Genomic DNA, 16982 nt, shown 5'->3' with positions numbered 1-16982 from the left:
TACCAAACATGTTTTTTTTACCTTTATTCTTACAAATATATATATATATATATATATAACAAACATGCTTAATGTTGTGTGTAAATAAAAAACAACAAATAGTCAATGTTACCAAACAGTAGGTGTTTGTGGTACTAGCTCTCCTTTATCCTGCATCTTTGCTAGCTTTTTCAGTGTTGCTGAAGGTGTTGGTTACCAATTCAGGGATATGCGTGGCTTTCACCTTTCAGTCAAAATAGAACAATAGAACTAAATTGTTTCTTTCTGATTGGTCTTGGCCATTTGTCACTTATATTGGCAATTGCAGGATTGTCAAATATACACGGCCTCAAGATTGTGAGTGACGTGAAATCCCCAATTGTCTTCCTTGGACTCAAGAGCTCCACAGGATCCTTGAAGAGTGACTCACAATTGCTTGAACATATTGCTGAGCAGGTAATCCAGTTGTTCTCATATTTCTTTCGCTCGTACTTTTTGGCAGTCAATGTGAGTTACTGGTTACACATTCTGATGGAACAATTTGTGTGTACTGGAAAATTGGGTCTTTGGCTCATTTTTTGTGAAATTGCAACTACAGGAAATGAGTTTTGGCAATGTGCGAGTTGGTTTATAACTTTGGTTTTGAGAAAACCATTTTCAGGTTATGTATATATTGTATAGCATCATGATCACTTGCCTACACAATCTCGAGGTCTTAATGTTTGTGCACTTGCAGGTATTGAAGGAAGACTCAGTCTTTGTTGTGATTTCCAAAAGATCAATGCTTGATAAATGCCGTCTACCTGGAGGCTTTTCCCAAACTAAGCCTCTTTTGCATCCTATTTCCCAAACTAGGCCTCTTTTGGACGTATTTCCCAAACTAGGCTAAAGCGCTATGCTGAATAGCCCTTTCACTGTTTGGAGCCTAAAATTTTGTGAATAGTAAAAACGCTATTTCAAATAGTGATTTTAATTAAGAAAACGCTATTCCAAATAGCGCTTTTATCATAAATTTTTCTTGCGAATAAAACGCTATTTCTAATAGCGCTTTATTTCTGGAATAAGGTTCCTAAGAAACGCTATTTCGAATAGCGATTTCAATGTCCATTTCGTTTGTGAATAAAATGCTATTCCGAATAGCGTTTTCTTAGTTAATTAATGAAAACGCTAATTACAAAAACGCTTTTCAAGCTCTATAAAACACGTTTTTGACACTTAGGTTTTTCATCTCTTGCTCAATCCATTTCTCAGACTCTCTAGCTCTCACTCTCTATCTCCCTCTGCTCTCTGACTCACTCGCTCTGCTTCGGCTCGCGCTCTCCCTCTGCTCTTTGCTCTCTGCTTTCACTCATTGTCTCTGCTCTCTCTCTCTCTCTCTCTCTCTCTCTCTCTCCGTGGTATGACATCTAGCTTCCCTAACAATTATCATTTGAATTTTATGTATTTATTTATTATGTTTGTGAAAAATGTGAATGTGTTTGTGAAACTGTGGATGTTAGGGTTTTAAATGTGAATTATGAAATGTGTTAGGGTTTTATCAGTGTGGTTATGAAATTAGGGTTTAGAAATTTTTGAAATCAGAAATCAGGGTTTGAATTTGTGGAATTTTTTATGCTTTTGAATTTTTGGATGTTGCTTGTGAATTGAATATTTGGGTTTGGATTTTTTATGCTTTATCAGTGTGGTTATGAAATTAGGGTTCTAAAGATAATTGTTGCTCGATATCAGATTGTTCACACATCCATTTAGGATGACATTTTAGGGTTCAACAAATTAAGGGTTCTAATGCTTGTGAATTTTTTATGCTTTTGAATCATAAATCAGGTTTGGAATATTTTGAATATTTTGAATTTTTTAAATAAATCATAAATATGAGAATTGAGAATTGAAAATTGTAATTATGAAATTCATAAATCATAAATTCATATAATTGATAATTGTTAATGTCATATTATGAAATTCAAACCCAAATAGAGAATTGAGAATTGAGAATGAAATTATGAAATGTTTATATTTTGAAATTTGAAATGAGAAATTGGAATTTTGAAATTATGCTTGTGAATCAAAATATCTATATTTTGAATTTTGAATTGTGAATAAACCAACCTATATTTGTTGAATTGGAAATTGTTTTTTTTTTTGCTTGTTAAGAGGAATTAAAAGGAAATTAGGGTTTCAAATTAGGGTTTTAAAAGTAATTTTTTTTTAATTAAGAATAAAATTAAAAAATTTGAAATTCATATAATTGATAATTGTTAATGTCATATTATGAAATTCATGTAATGGAGAATTGTTGAATTGGAATTATGAAATGTCTATATTTTGAAATTTGAAATCAGAAATTGGAATTTTGAAATTATGCTTGTGAATCAAAATGTCTATATTTTGAATTTTGAATAGTGAAAAAACCAACCTATATTTGTTGAATTGGAAATTGTTTTTTTTTTTTTTGCTTGTTAAGAGGAATTAAAAGGAAATTAGGGTTTTAAAAGTAATTTTTTTAATTAAGAATAAAATTAAAAAATTTGAAATTCATATGATTGATAATTGTTAATGTCATATTATGAAATTCATGTAATTGAGAATTGTTGAATTGGAATTATGAAACGTCTATATTTTGAAATTTCAAATTAGAAATTGGAATTTTGAAATTATGCTTGTGAATCAAAATGTCTATTATGAAATTGTTTTTTTTTTTTGGCTTGTTAAAAGGAATTAAAAGGAAATTAGGGTTTGAAATCAGGGTTTTAAAAGTAATTTTTTTTAATTAAGAATAAAATACAAATAATTGAAATTCATATAATTGATAATTGTTAATGTGATATTATGAAATTCATGTAATTGAGAATTGTTGAATTGGAGTTACGAAATGTCTATATTTTGAAAGTTGAAATCAGAAATTGGCATTTTAAAATTATGCTTGTGAATCCAAATGTCTATTATGAAATTGTTTTTTTTTTTTGCTTGTTAAGAGGAATTAAAATGAAATTAGGGTTTCGAGAGTAATTTTTTTTTAATTACAAATAAAATTTGTAATTAAGAATAAAATTCAAAAAATTGAAATTCATATAATTGATAATTGTTAATGTGATATTATGAAATTCATGTAATTGAGAATTGTTGAATTGGAATTATGAAATGTCTATATTTTGAAATTTGAAATTTGAAATCAGAAATTGGCATTCTGAAATCAAAATGTGTATTATGAAATTGTTTTTTTTTTTGCTTGTTAAGAGGAATTAATAGGAAATTAGGGTTAAAAGTAAATTTTTTTAATTACAAATAAAATTAAAAAAATTGAAATTCATATAATTCATAATTGTTAATGTCATATTATGAAATTCATATAATTGAGAATTGAGAATTGAAATTCATATTATGAAATTCATGAATTGAGAATTAAGGTGGACTGACAATTTCAATTCGAGGTCCACATGGTTATACATATATGATCATTTTTGTTTAAGAAAATAAGACTGTAAACTGTATGATTGAATTCAAAATCTAAAAATTGAAATGAATTTGAAAAAATCAAAAGTTCAGAGATTTGAAAAAAAAAAAAAAACAAATTTTAACATGATGCATAATTGCCCATATAACTGATATAGTGGTATTTTTGAAAAACCCAAAATATGAGACATAAACACCCAAAGAAGACTTCTCTTTATAATAGTACTATTTGACCCTCTAGGTGTATTTATTCAATTCAAGACATTGTGCATATTGTATAAAGGGCAAATTTCACTTCAATGTGCATGTGCAAACTACCCATATAATTTGGAAATAACTATAATGTTCTTGTGGAAGGGGGTTATGTTCTTATTTTCAAATATCAGAGGTAAATCACACATAGAGTAAAGCAAAGGGGGTTAAAGTCAATTTCATCTTTCAAAAAAATGAAAATATAATATGAATTTCAATTAAGAATACTAAGTGTATGGAAAGATTAACGTTTTTTCATAAGTTAAATTTTATGAAACTAATTTGCACTAAATGAAAATATTAAAAAAAAATATTTGTATTGACTTCAAAATAATAAATGAAAAGATCATGTTCTCTCAAATATTTAATTTTGACTCTATTTTATTCAAAAACAAATATTTTTATTGACTTCAAAATAATAAATGAAAATATCATGTTGTCTGAAAATATTTAATTTTGACTCAATTTTATTTAAATAAAAAAATTTTGGTTTAATTTCGTTTGGTTTATTTCACCATATTTGGGGTCGGGCACCCAGAATATGATTAAAAAATTTAATGAGCTGAATTTGTAATACATTTAATAGCATTATAGTAGAAATTAAAATTTCCTCACAAAACTGAAGAATATTTGAAAAAGTTTTTGAAATAGGTATTGAACGAAGTGACTTATCGCCACTTCCGCTTTGTGAGTGTTCACCACCATTGAAAAGGAAAATCTGAACATTATGTCTTAATAATTTTTTTTATTTATATAATTAGAAGTCATTATTAGACTAGTTATAATATATGCATGAAAAGAGTCTTAAAATATTCTAATTAATAGTATATAGCAATTTCGTATGTAAGAAGGACAAAAGGGATATATGGGGTTGTTTTAATTTATAACAAAGCCTCTATGACCTCTAAAAAGTGGACGAGGGTTACTAGTTCACGTAGGAAATAACTTTGTCATTAAGGTCCTTAATGGCACAAGTTTGAGCAAATCAAATTAACTTATCTGTAATTGTCCATAAATCTGAAGAATTGGATCACCAGTTTTAAAAAATTAATAACAATGTTTGAAACCTCTATTAAGACAAGAAGTACAGATGTTCTGATGTTTTTTTTTTTTAAATTAAGACAAGAGACCAATGACAACAAACAACATTCACGTAGAAAAGATAAGAGTCTTCAAATACGAAATAAAAAAAAACTCCACGTAGAGATGAAATCTCAGCTGTTGTTTTACACAAATAAAAATAAGTGAGAAAAATGAGAAAATAAACAGTAATAATCAAATTGAGACACAAATATACATTGACAAAATATAAATTGAAGTAATGTTTCACCTCTACAGTTCCTTCAACCCTGGCAAAATATAAATTGACAAAAAATGAGAGGGTTGATTTTTATAGGAAATTGTCACTTATGATATAAATGTGACTTCTGGAAAATTTATTGTTGTTCTTTTAATGTTTATTTTAGAAGTATAATTCGATATTTGTATGTTGTTGATATTTTAATGTTTATTGTTTCATTGAAGCAAGTATATGGCAACTGTTCCAATTATCTTCTACTGGGGGGAAACATAATTCGGGATCCCGATGAAGGTGTGTCATATGATGCTGAGCCGAAAGGGATATATGGGGTGCAACTTGGCACCGCACTTAGCAATTTGGAGGAGATGTTTATGTCTAAGGTGGCAAGTTACGGGGAAACAGTCCGATTGATCTTCAAATGTAGATATCCTTATCATCAGTGGCAAGCAACCAGCAAATACAAAATATTACCGATAAATGACGATGAGGCGTTGAACACCGTATTAAGTATTGGTGGAAGTTTCCAACCACCAAATTGTTTGGAAGTGTACATTCAGAAAGAGGTTGTACACAATCTTCCGAATATGACACAGATGGATTCTCATCCGTTCACTACATTGCTGACACATGGGATTGACACGACAGCGTTTTAGTCTCCTATGTATGAATCAAATAAATGTTATGCAGTGGGCTACGCACAACAGACATTTCATAGCCATGGTGGAGAATCAAGTTCATGTGGTGGATATGAGACTGAATTTCACAATAACACTGAAGATGTGCCCACCTACAGCCATCATACCACTCCAGTTGAAGTTGCTGGTAATATGGCTGAAACGGTTAATTCCGTGCAGTTTGCTGACAGTGACATGTACGGTCCTGATGTCGCCTTAGACAACGATGAGAATGAAATGTGTGATAAAGAACATTTCTTGGGCAGATCAAATGATGATGATGATGATGATGATGATGATGATGAAAATGATGTCGACACTCCCGTTGCTATTCAGAATGCCCCCATTCCACCTAGACCTGAAATCCCTTTCTATGAAAACATTCACATGGGTGGTGATTTTGACATTAGTAACCGCGATGTCGTTCCTTGTAACCGAATCTGGAATGCTGAAAATCCAGAGTTGGACAAAGGGATGGTTTTCGTTGATAAGAAGTAACTCGTACATGCTGTGAAATTGTACCATGCAACAAATAATCGAGAGTATAAAGTCGTAACCTCCAAGCGAGATGTTTGGGTGGCTGCTTGCAAGCACAATTGCAGATGGTGGTTGCGTGCATCTCTTAGTAGGATACATGGTCTTTTTGAAATAAAGCAGTATAGGGGTCCTCACCATTGTTTATACCCACGAATGAACAGAGACCACACTAATATTAACTCTAGTTACATTTCTTCTTATCTTTTGGGACTAGTTGCGGTGAGTATACAAAATAAATGTTTACATTTATATACATATTTGTTTGTTTAAAGTGTTCACACCAAAATAATCTGACTCATAGGTATTGTCTTATGCAGAATGAACCTAATATGCCCATTAAGAATGTCATCGAAGATGTCAAAAAAGCCATGAACTATAGTATATCATATAAGAAGGCATGACATGCAAGGGCAAAGGAAATTAGAATGGTATTTGGGGATTGGGATGAATCATATACGATGTTGCCTAAATTCATGCATGCATTACAAACATCTAATCCTGGCACCATCGTGTGATGGAAGCATAGATATACCGGAAGTACAACCATTATGCCCGTCTTTCACTTTGTTTTCTGGTCTTTCAAACCCGTCATCGGTGGATTCAGACATTGTAGGCCTGTTATAACCATAGATGGTACATCCTTATACGGGAAATACACTGGTGTGTTGCTTGTAGCAACGATTGTCACTGCTAATGGCAAAGTATTGCCGCTTGCATTCGCTGTTGTCGACAGGGAGAGTTTGGAGTCTTGGTCGTTCTTCATTTCAAATATCAAGGAACATATTGTTATGGACCGACAGGGAGTGACTTTGATATCTGATCGAGCTAAGAGTATTTTAGCTGCTGTGAGGCGGCATTGGCTTAATCCCTCGCTCCAATTTGTTGGGTATCATCGGCACTGCCTTCGACATGTTTGTAGTAACTTTAACACTAAGTTCAAAAATAAGGCACTGAAACAACTTCTATGGAAAGCAGGGAGTGCTCATCAACGACGAAAGTGTAATGGTTACTTATAACAAATACAGGCTACTGACCAAGAAACCATCAATTGGGTTTACAAGATGAATCCTGTGGAGTGGGCCCTTTCGTATAACGGTGGATATCGGTGGGGGGTATTGACCAGCAATGATGCAGAGTGCTTCAATAGCGTCTTGAAAGGTGCAAGTAACTTACCTATCTCAGCTATGGTTGAATTTACATTTCAGCGGCTCGTAAAATATTTTGACGAGATAGGAGCCCAAGCTGAAATAGATGTACAAAATGAGTTCCAACACCCTAGAGAGATGCAAAAAACTGTTGAGGATGGCATCGCAAGGGCAAATACTTTCAAGTTGATATCGCATGACAGGTTAGTTTGTAATATAAACTAAATTGTTGTTATTATGTTGTGAAGTTAAGTACACCTAAAAACATGAACTTCATTGGTTTCTATTACAATTTTCTGATAGGCCACGCCGGGTATTTGAGGTGCAAACATCTTTTCGCCATGGACGAGGTTGCAATACACAAATTGTGCGGATAAATCAACCCACATGCAGTTGTGGGAAATATCAGATACGACACTATCCATGTTCCCATATGCTCGCTGTAATGTCTGAATACGGTGACAATCTATTTGAGTACGTTGATCTAGTATATAGGCTTTCCTGTATACATGAGGGTTTGGGAAACTAAATTCAATCCAATACCGCATCAAGATTATTGGGATGATCCGCAGTGGAACTTAATGCCTAATGTACTTTGTCTGCGAGAAGTAAACGGGGTCCTATATCTATGTCTCGTATTCCGAATGAGATGGATATATCAGATAGGCGTTTGACTGCTCGTTGCAGTGAGTGCCAGCAGACAGGTCATGACAGGCGAACATGTCCGGCGCGACTTGGTCGATGAAGACTATGTAATACTTACATATTGTAATAGATCATTTTTTAATTCTTTATTTGTAGTAGATCATTTTATTCTTTATATTGTAATTCATTATTTGTAAACGGGGTCGTACATTTAAATAGATCATGTTTTATTTGTAATAGATCATTTCTATTTTTTAATTCTTTATATATTGTAATTGTTTGATTTCATTGACAAAATTTACAACTAACATACTAAACAACAAATTAAACAAAATGACAATGCAAAAACATTTAACTATACTACATAGGCCTATGTTTTTTATTCTCTAGTTGATTGAAAATTTCTATTACAACATTTTAGTGAAAATCACATAGTTCTTCTACCATTTTAAGATTTTAATATTTCGTCTGCTGCAAGTATTTTTTACATTTACAATTTATGAATCAGATCAACGTAATTTACAAATTTTATACTTTATTGGAACTTTTAACATTACAAAATCAGTAATGAAGTTTTCTCAAATATGCCATAAATGTAATTAGCAACCTCTTATTGTTAAAAAAATTATCATTCCATTTTTTCGCAAATATTTATGTACGAAAACTATCCACATGTTGCTGGACATTATTAAGCTTATGTAACTGAGACCTGTAGACGTCCCCGAACGCCCCAGGAGGATGAGTCCCGTTCTGTTCATTTGTGGGTTCACTACAGTTCAGGACTCTCAAATTGTCACGGTTCTTAATCTGAACCAAAGAGTCCAAATCCGGCAAATCGTTTTGAGAAAAACAGATTTTTAGAAAAGAAGTGCCAAACATGGACTGCTTTGCCAGATACAGAGTCGCCACCTAAATATTTTATTTTGGGAAATTTAGGAAACCCTGACTCGGTGCCAAAGGCCACGTGTCCGTCATCACCAAAGTCGTTTCGGCTCGGGAACTTGGGTATGATTGGGGAAGGTCAGCTATGAGCACCCCCTCTCGCCCGATCAAAGATCAGCTTCTACTAACCGTGATATCTTGTTTTGAAAGCATTATGTGTTCCTATTCCGGTTATTAGCCTAGAATTACTATGTTATGCGCACAGCAAACAAGTATAGACTAGATCGCCGAATTTGGAACAAAGCATCGCATATCCGTTTGTTTGGAAAATGTTTTGAAATTTGCTACTCGCGAGTAGGCTAAAACACGAATTTTGATGAGTTGTTCCAACTCAAGCAATCCAACCTTCACCCACAGGCATTCAGGCAGTTCATATCACATAAGCATCTAGCCACATGGTAAGCATGCTGTCATGTTAACATTCACACTCGTGCGAGATGCTAAAGCACAAAATACTTACAGGGTACTCCAAGCCAAAACAAAGAACTCGTTAGCAGTCAATGTATGATCCAAGTCCATGTTAAGTGCCTAATGCAACGCATACAGAATGCAATTAGGATAGGCCCAGCTAATCTTAGGATGTTATTTGAAATGCAACCATTTGATGCACATATTCAAGTTTAGATTTGAAATACTATGCAGTTAGTATGATGCGCCGAGCCTGATGCCTGCAATACTGATGAATGATGCACGCATGCATAGCATAAGGATGTTAAATTAAATATGTCCTAGTACTAACCATCAAAGCAGGTAAATAAAAGGGAGAAAGAAGTGGGGGTTGGAAGACATGCACACACGCATCCACACTTATTACAAATTTGCCCTCGCTCAGAGGGACCAAAAGAATAATACAATTAACTAACCTACAAGCTAATTAAATGTTACAAACCAATTAAACTAGTTAAGCACATTAACTAATCTAAGAAAGTGGTAAAAGCAGCCTCGGGAAGAGGATCCAATGCACGCGTGCTGGGTTCCGCTCGGAAGTCCACTGCCATGCACAAGTTACCTCTGTTTTCTCTGCTCTGCTCCTCTGAGGACTGCACAAGTCCCAAGTTACACTGTTTGGATGTTGGGGAATGCCACCGGCTGAGGCAAATGGTCACCGGCCATGGAAGGATGGTCATCGGCCACTAGTTAAGCTCTCGGCCATCCATACTTGGTCGGTCGGCACTAAAGATGGCCAGCTGGCCAAAGCTTCCTGCAGAATCCTGTTTTGATAGCAGCAGAGGGCAAAACAAGGCATGGCTATGCATTCCAAGCCAATGTGTGCACCAACACATCCCTTATCATGTTTATGACTCAAAGGGACATGGTTCTTGGTTCTCGGACCACCAATCGTGCATTTCAATGCGTGATGGCCCAAGGGACCAAGTGTGCACTTTGATTTCAAATGTCATGCAATGCACATAAACAAACAAATGGAGCTCAACCTCTATCACAAGCAATTCAAGAGGCAAGGCATGCATGCCAATGCAATGCAATCCTAAGCATGTGAGCCTAAGTATGCAATATGGGCATGCAAGCAAGTAATGTATGCTAGACACACAACCTAGGCAAACAAGCATGCAAGGCATGAAGCAATGCAACCAACAAGTATGTAAGACACAATGTGGGTGTTCAAACATGCAAGCAAGCATGTGACTTCATTCAATCATGTAACAACACACAAGTATGCGACAACACACAAGGTGAGCATGCAACAACATGCGAACAATGGACTTAAACTGATTCGGACAGCTCTATACTAAGCCCAAAACAGTGGCCAACACGCTCAAGAATGAAGGCAAAATGACATGTAAACATGCATGCACGCAAGGACCAACACTTAAGCATTAAAGAGCAATTCTCAAGCACACTTAAGAGGATGCAAACATGGGAAAATGGCACGCATTATAAGCTCTGAAAATCATGTCATGAAAGGTGCCAATCCAAGTCAATAAGACAAGCTAAGCATGCAACAAATGGTCCAAGTACTCAAGGCAAGCCAAGGAGGCTTAAACCAAGGCGGCTTAAACCAAGGCCAAGTCAACCAAGCCTCACAAGGCTAAGGGGACTTAGAACAGGTCCAATGCAGACCTGAACGAAGCTAAGGATGTACCTAGATGGCATCTAGGTGGTCTAAATATGCAAGCATACAAAGAGGCACATTCATGGAGCATAAGGCAACAACCTTTTAACACATTAAAGGAGCATCAAATGCGAGCATATAGGCATGTTATAAGGACTGAAATAACATGGTAAATGGTTCCAAACCACTAAAATAATGCAAGTAATGCATGCTCATGGTCCATGCACTTGAGGCTCACAAGTCAAGAATGCAAAGAGGCTATACTAAGCATGCCATGGTCGACCAAAGCAACCAAAAACAGAACTTCAACATGCTAAAACAAGCACAAAAGCTTCACAAAGCTAAGCCTAAATCATGCTAGAACAAGGGTCTAAACCTAAAGCATGTTAAGGCAAAAATGTGGCATTACAAGACATGTATGCAAGGCATGCAAGGTGTGTCCAAACCAACATGAAGCAGAGGTAATACATGGCAAAATACTACCAAATAACAGTTAATGCATGGTCAACATGAACCTAAACAAGGTGCTCGCACATGAGGCAAAAATGGACCTTTTCAAGGATAACAAGGAGAGGGGGTGGCCCTCTCCTTCTTAGGACCTTAAGGCACCATCCTCACCATTGAAATCCCTCAAGATTTCAGTGGTGAGGAGGCCCAAACAAAGTGGTCCCGGAGCTCACCAAAATAGCATAAAAATAGAGCCAAACAAGGCCTAAGAGGGGTCAAATAACCCCAAACAACAAAACACTCTTAAACAACTATTTAGAACAAGCAAAAACAAGACTTTTATATGTTATAAGCTAAGCTCGAAAACAGGTTTAAGGTAGTCAAAAAAGCTATGCAAAAATAGGAAATAAAGGGCAAGAACACTCACCCTTGAAGAACACTTCCAAGATCACAAGACCAGACCACTTCTTGGATCAAAACTAGCTTAAAAAGTCCAAGATCAACCCTCTAATGCCTCAGCAACTAAGGAAAGGTGTAATGGTAGGTGTTTGTGTGCAATAGTATGAACAAACACACACTAATACACCAAAAGGAGGAAAAGGTATAGAGATAGAGTATATGTAAACCCTAACCCTAAAACTCAGAGCTCTGGAGCTTTTTTTGTCAATCCTAACGGAGGGAGAAGAGGCTCCTTCTTATAGAGCTCACTCTTGCAAAGCTTCTCAAGTAAGCTAGTCAAGAGGGAGATCCCTCCATACACGTGTATGGAGGGCAGCAAAGTGGGTGCCAGCTATCACAGCTGGCACAAAAAATATCTAAAAAAGCAGATGAACAGTGGTCGGCTAGCCAAAAATGCAATTTGACCAAAATAGATGGCCGATCGACCATCTAGAGTGTCGGTCGGCCAAACATTTGGCCGATAGCAACAAAACGCAGCCGGTGGCCTCAACCCATGGCCGATGGAGTGTGGGGATAGCCAACAAGCCATTCCCTGCCCCTCAAAGGCAAAACACAAGTGTTTGGTGCAAAACCAAGCACAAAACAGTCGAGTTGAGAGATCCTGAGGCAGGGCACGTGGCCGAGACCTCCGGGAACTCAAGACAAACACAAACATGGATGATCACCGAGTGTTCAAACGGTGACGTCCAAGTCTTGAGGACGGTCAAAAATGGGGTGTCTACAGTTGCCCGTCTTTGACAGAACTTGAAAGTCATAAGAATGACAGGAGTGAGTGTCAAAGCCCAGAGACGACCCATTTTTGACAAGGCCGAAGACTTAGACAAAGCATGCAAGACAATAAAGATATGCACCCGAAGGCAGGGGCGAAATGCAACAGAAAATACAGGAAGCCAAACATAACTTATGATCATGCAAGGAAAGCTGTAACGAAGCATAACATGCGACAATTTTAAGCTAGCATACAAACCAAACTACACTACAATGCAGAGAGGGTGCAAGAGAATTATGCAATTCTCGATACGTCTCACTCAGAGAATACAATACCTGCGCGGTTCGTCTGGTTGCATCAGCTTCAAATGAACCGTACATACAATATCGTGCCTGTAAAAGAAAGCAACTTAACAGGTACAATATTGTTAGCAACATGCATGACAATGCAAGATGAATGCAAAATGATATGCAATATATACAAAACTATGTATAAACAATGCAAATGATATGCAATGTATTCGAAACAATGCAAATGATATGCAATGCATTTGAAACATGATCAAATCATGAACAGTTCAAAACCACACAAATGTCATAGAGATGATGGAGATGCAAAGTCCGTCTACCATAGAAAAGGTGCTGCAACCCTCAAAGCGCGTACACATGCAGAACTATGAGTGATGTAGACGGACAAAAGAATGAATAATTTGGTGGAATGACATAGGTGGGGGAATGACCCGCTAATGAAAGAACATGATCCTAATGCTGGATGCAAAAATTACACTACAATGTAATATACACAATGGATATGGCACGCGGGCCAAACCGTATCTTGCTTAGGAAAGGCATGTACACAAACAAGCCATGTCTAACACAGAAAAGGTGCCGCAACCCTTAAACCAATATACCAGCATGGAATAGGCGCGTACACATGCAGAATTGTGCTTTGACGTGAAAAGTATGAGCACATACCAAACCAAGCTCAACAAGGAAAGGTGCAAGTCATAGATGGAAGGTGATGCAATGGATGCATGCAAGCTACAATGCAATATATACAATATGTAGTGGATGGAATGGATACAGTGGATAAGGCACGCGTGCCAAAACATATATTGCCTAGGAAAGGCATGTACATGGACAAGTCACGTTTAACACAGAAAAGGTGCCGCAACCCTCAAACCAACATACCAGCGTGGAATAGGCGCGTACACATGCAGAACTATGCTTTGACGTGAAAAGTATCAGCACATACCAGACCAAGCTCAACATGGAAAGGCGCGAGCCATAGATGGAAGGTGATGCAATGAATACATGCAAGCTACAATGCAATATATACAATATGCAGTGGATGGAATGGATACAGTGGATAAGGCACGCGGGCCAAAACATATATTGCCTAGGAAAGGCATGTACACGGACAAGTCACGTTTAACACAAAAAGGGTGCCGCAACCCTCAAACCAACATACTAGCGTGGAATAGGCGCGTACACATGCAGAACTGTGCTTTGACATAAAAAGTATCGGCACATACCAGACCAAGCTCAACATGGAAAGAAGCAAGCCATAGATGGAAGGTGATGCAATGAATGCATGCAAGCTACAATGCAATATATACGATATGCAGTGGAGTGTATGTATGTACAATGCATTATATACAATGAATGCTATCTACAATGCGATCCACTGGGGAGAATGCAATGGATGCAGTGGATAAGGCCCACGGCCAAACTGTATTTTGCCTAGGAAAGGCATGGACACAAACCAACCGTATCTAACACAAAAAAGGTGCCGCAACCCTCAAACCAACATACCAGTGTGGAATAGGCGCGTACACATACAGAACCGTGCTTCGATACGAAGAGTGTGGGCACATACCAGACCAAGCTCGACAAGGAAAGGCGCAAGCCATAGGTGAAGGTGATGCAATGAATGCATGCAAGCTACAATGCGATATATACAATATGTAATGGATGGAGGTAGATGCAATATTTACAGTGGGGTGCATGACATATGCACTATTTACAATGATGCATGCCATATGCACCATTTACAATGATGCATGACATATGCATGTTCGCTTTTGTTTTGTTTTTTTGAAATGCATGACAATGCATGATAAAGGGAAAATGCATGTTTTTTTTTGTTTTTGTTTTTGTTTTTGAAATGCATGATGCATGTGAACTTGAATGCGCGACAACGTAAGTCGCTTGAAATGCATGAAAATGCATGGTTTTGAAATGCGCGACAACGCGCGACTTTTGAGATGCATGACGATGCAGGATTTTTGAAATGCATGAAAGTGCATAATTTCGAAATGCGCGACAATGCGCGACTTTTGAGATGCACGATGATGCATGTAAGATGCGTATGACAATGCGTGACGAGGATCATGCATGACAATGCAGACGCCAAAGGTTTCGCACCTTCGAAGGATTTATGGTCTCCTAGACCGCCTGCTGGGGAGAAATGCATGACAATGCAAATTGTGCGCATTACAACATGTATAGACATGCATGATGATGCAAGGGATGATGTGTGCTACAATGCACGAGGTGTGTGCATAACAATGCGAGTGAGGGATGCATGACAATGCAACCGAGCGGATTTAAAGTCTCGCCAGACCAAGCGGACTTAAGGTCTCGCCAGACCGAAATGAAAATGCATGGCGATGCAAGTATGACGTGCGCATGACAACGCGAGATGTGCGCACAACAGTGCGAATGAAAGGATGCATAACCAGCGCGCGTTCACAGCATAGCGTTGTAACGCAACGCATGCGGGGCAACCTTCAAATCTTTGAAAGAGACCAAAGGATACAAAAAGGGTACACCGCGCTCGTATTCACGTGCCACGTGCAGAAGACGCAGTCTGAGGTCAAAACGGAGACCGTTTGAGTTCCGAAAATGCACTATCTTGCACTATCGTGAGCAATGAAGGCCCCAGACCACACATATGATCCAAACAAGGATGTAGGAGGATCACCAACCACTAGATAAGGCCATTGGCCATCCATCGGCCATCAAAAAGGTAATCGCCTGTCCATCGGCCATCAGAAATTTACATCGGCCAAATATTTGGCCAACCGGCTAACAGTGTAGCTGACCGGCCAAAAATGCCTGAATCGGGACAGTTTGGACATTTGGCCTCGAGTCTCTTAAAATAGGGCCTCAAACCCTATTTTATTCACTTTGCCTTGGTCGAAATCTCACCCTCTCTCTCTCTAGAGCCTTTCTCTCCTTTCATTCTCCCGTTTTCTTGTGTTTTCGGCCCCATTTCGTCGTTCAATTCGCGTATACCTTCGCGTTTCGAACATTTTGAACCGAACAAAACTTTGTTTCGGTGTCACTTTTTCGATTTCTACCACTCGGGGCTTGTTTCCCTCGAGTTCACCTCGATCCCTGTGCCTTTTCAGCACCCCATCTTTTTCAGCCATTTTTCACCCTCCCGGGGTTGACTTTCCGTTGACTTTTTGCATTCTAGCCCGGTTTCCACATTTCCGGCCATTTCCACACTCTCTTTGAGATGGTAGACGATCTTCCACAGGGCGGGACTCCTCCAGAGCATGAGATGGATCCTGAGGCCGAGCACCTACCCTTGAGCGTCCGGCCGTTCGACCTGGCGACTTACCGGCCTATGATTCACATACTGCCTCCAGACGGACTTCGCCAGTTCTGGAGTTTTGACAGGGCGGTGCCTTCAGAGCTTCTCCTGCGCGAGCTGGAGTCACATCTATCATATGGCGCTTTTAAGGTACATTCTTCCCCATTCATTTTCTGCAATATAGAACACTTAACTGCCATAGTTGATTCTGTTCTTTAACTGTTTAGCCTGGATATACCGATACACTGTATGCTGTAGTTGACTGTGAACACACTTGCACTTGATATTTGTTTGAATCTGAACATGTGCACACAGACTGCATTTGCCTTGAACCACTCAAACACACTGGCACATCACATGCTGTAGTTCACTGCGAGCACACCGGCACTCGGTATCTGTTTGAATCTGAACGCGTGCACACACGCTATGTCTGTATCGAACCACTCAAACGCACTAACACATCATATGCTGTAGTTCCCTGCTAGCATACCGGCACCCGATGTTTGTTTGAACTTGAAAACGTGCACACACGCTGTATTGCCACCAATTCTGGATGCTCTTCAAAACTGTACATTTTATATTGCTTCGCAACTGTTTGCTTTTGAACAGGGGGATTCCCATACCGTCCGCAGGTATGGGAATGTTGCTGCCAGGGATTAGTACATGGAGTTACCGGACAGAGTCCGTCACATTGTCGATCAGGCCGGCTTTGGCGCCTTCTGCAGAGGACTCTCGCGCCTCACTGTGAGCAGACCTCCCTTTGCTGCTC

Source organism: Camellia sinensis, chromosome 2 (genome assembly GCF_055761805.1).
Source record: "Camellia sinensis isolate YWXY chromosome 2, ASM5576180v1, whole genome shotgun sequence".
NCBI lineage: Eukaryota > Viridiplantae > Streptophyta > Magnoliopsida > Ericales > Theaceae > Camellia > Camellia sinensis.
The sequence above is the reverse complement of the archived record's forward strand: the minus strand, read 5'-3'. Positions refer to the sequence as shown.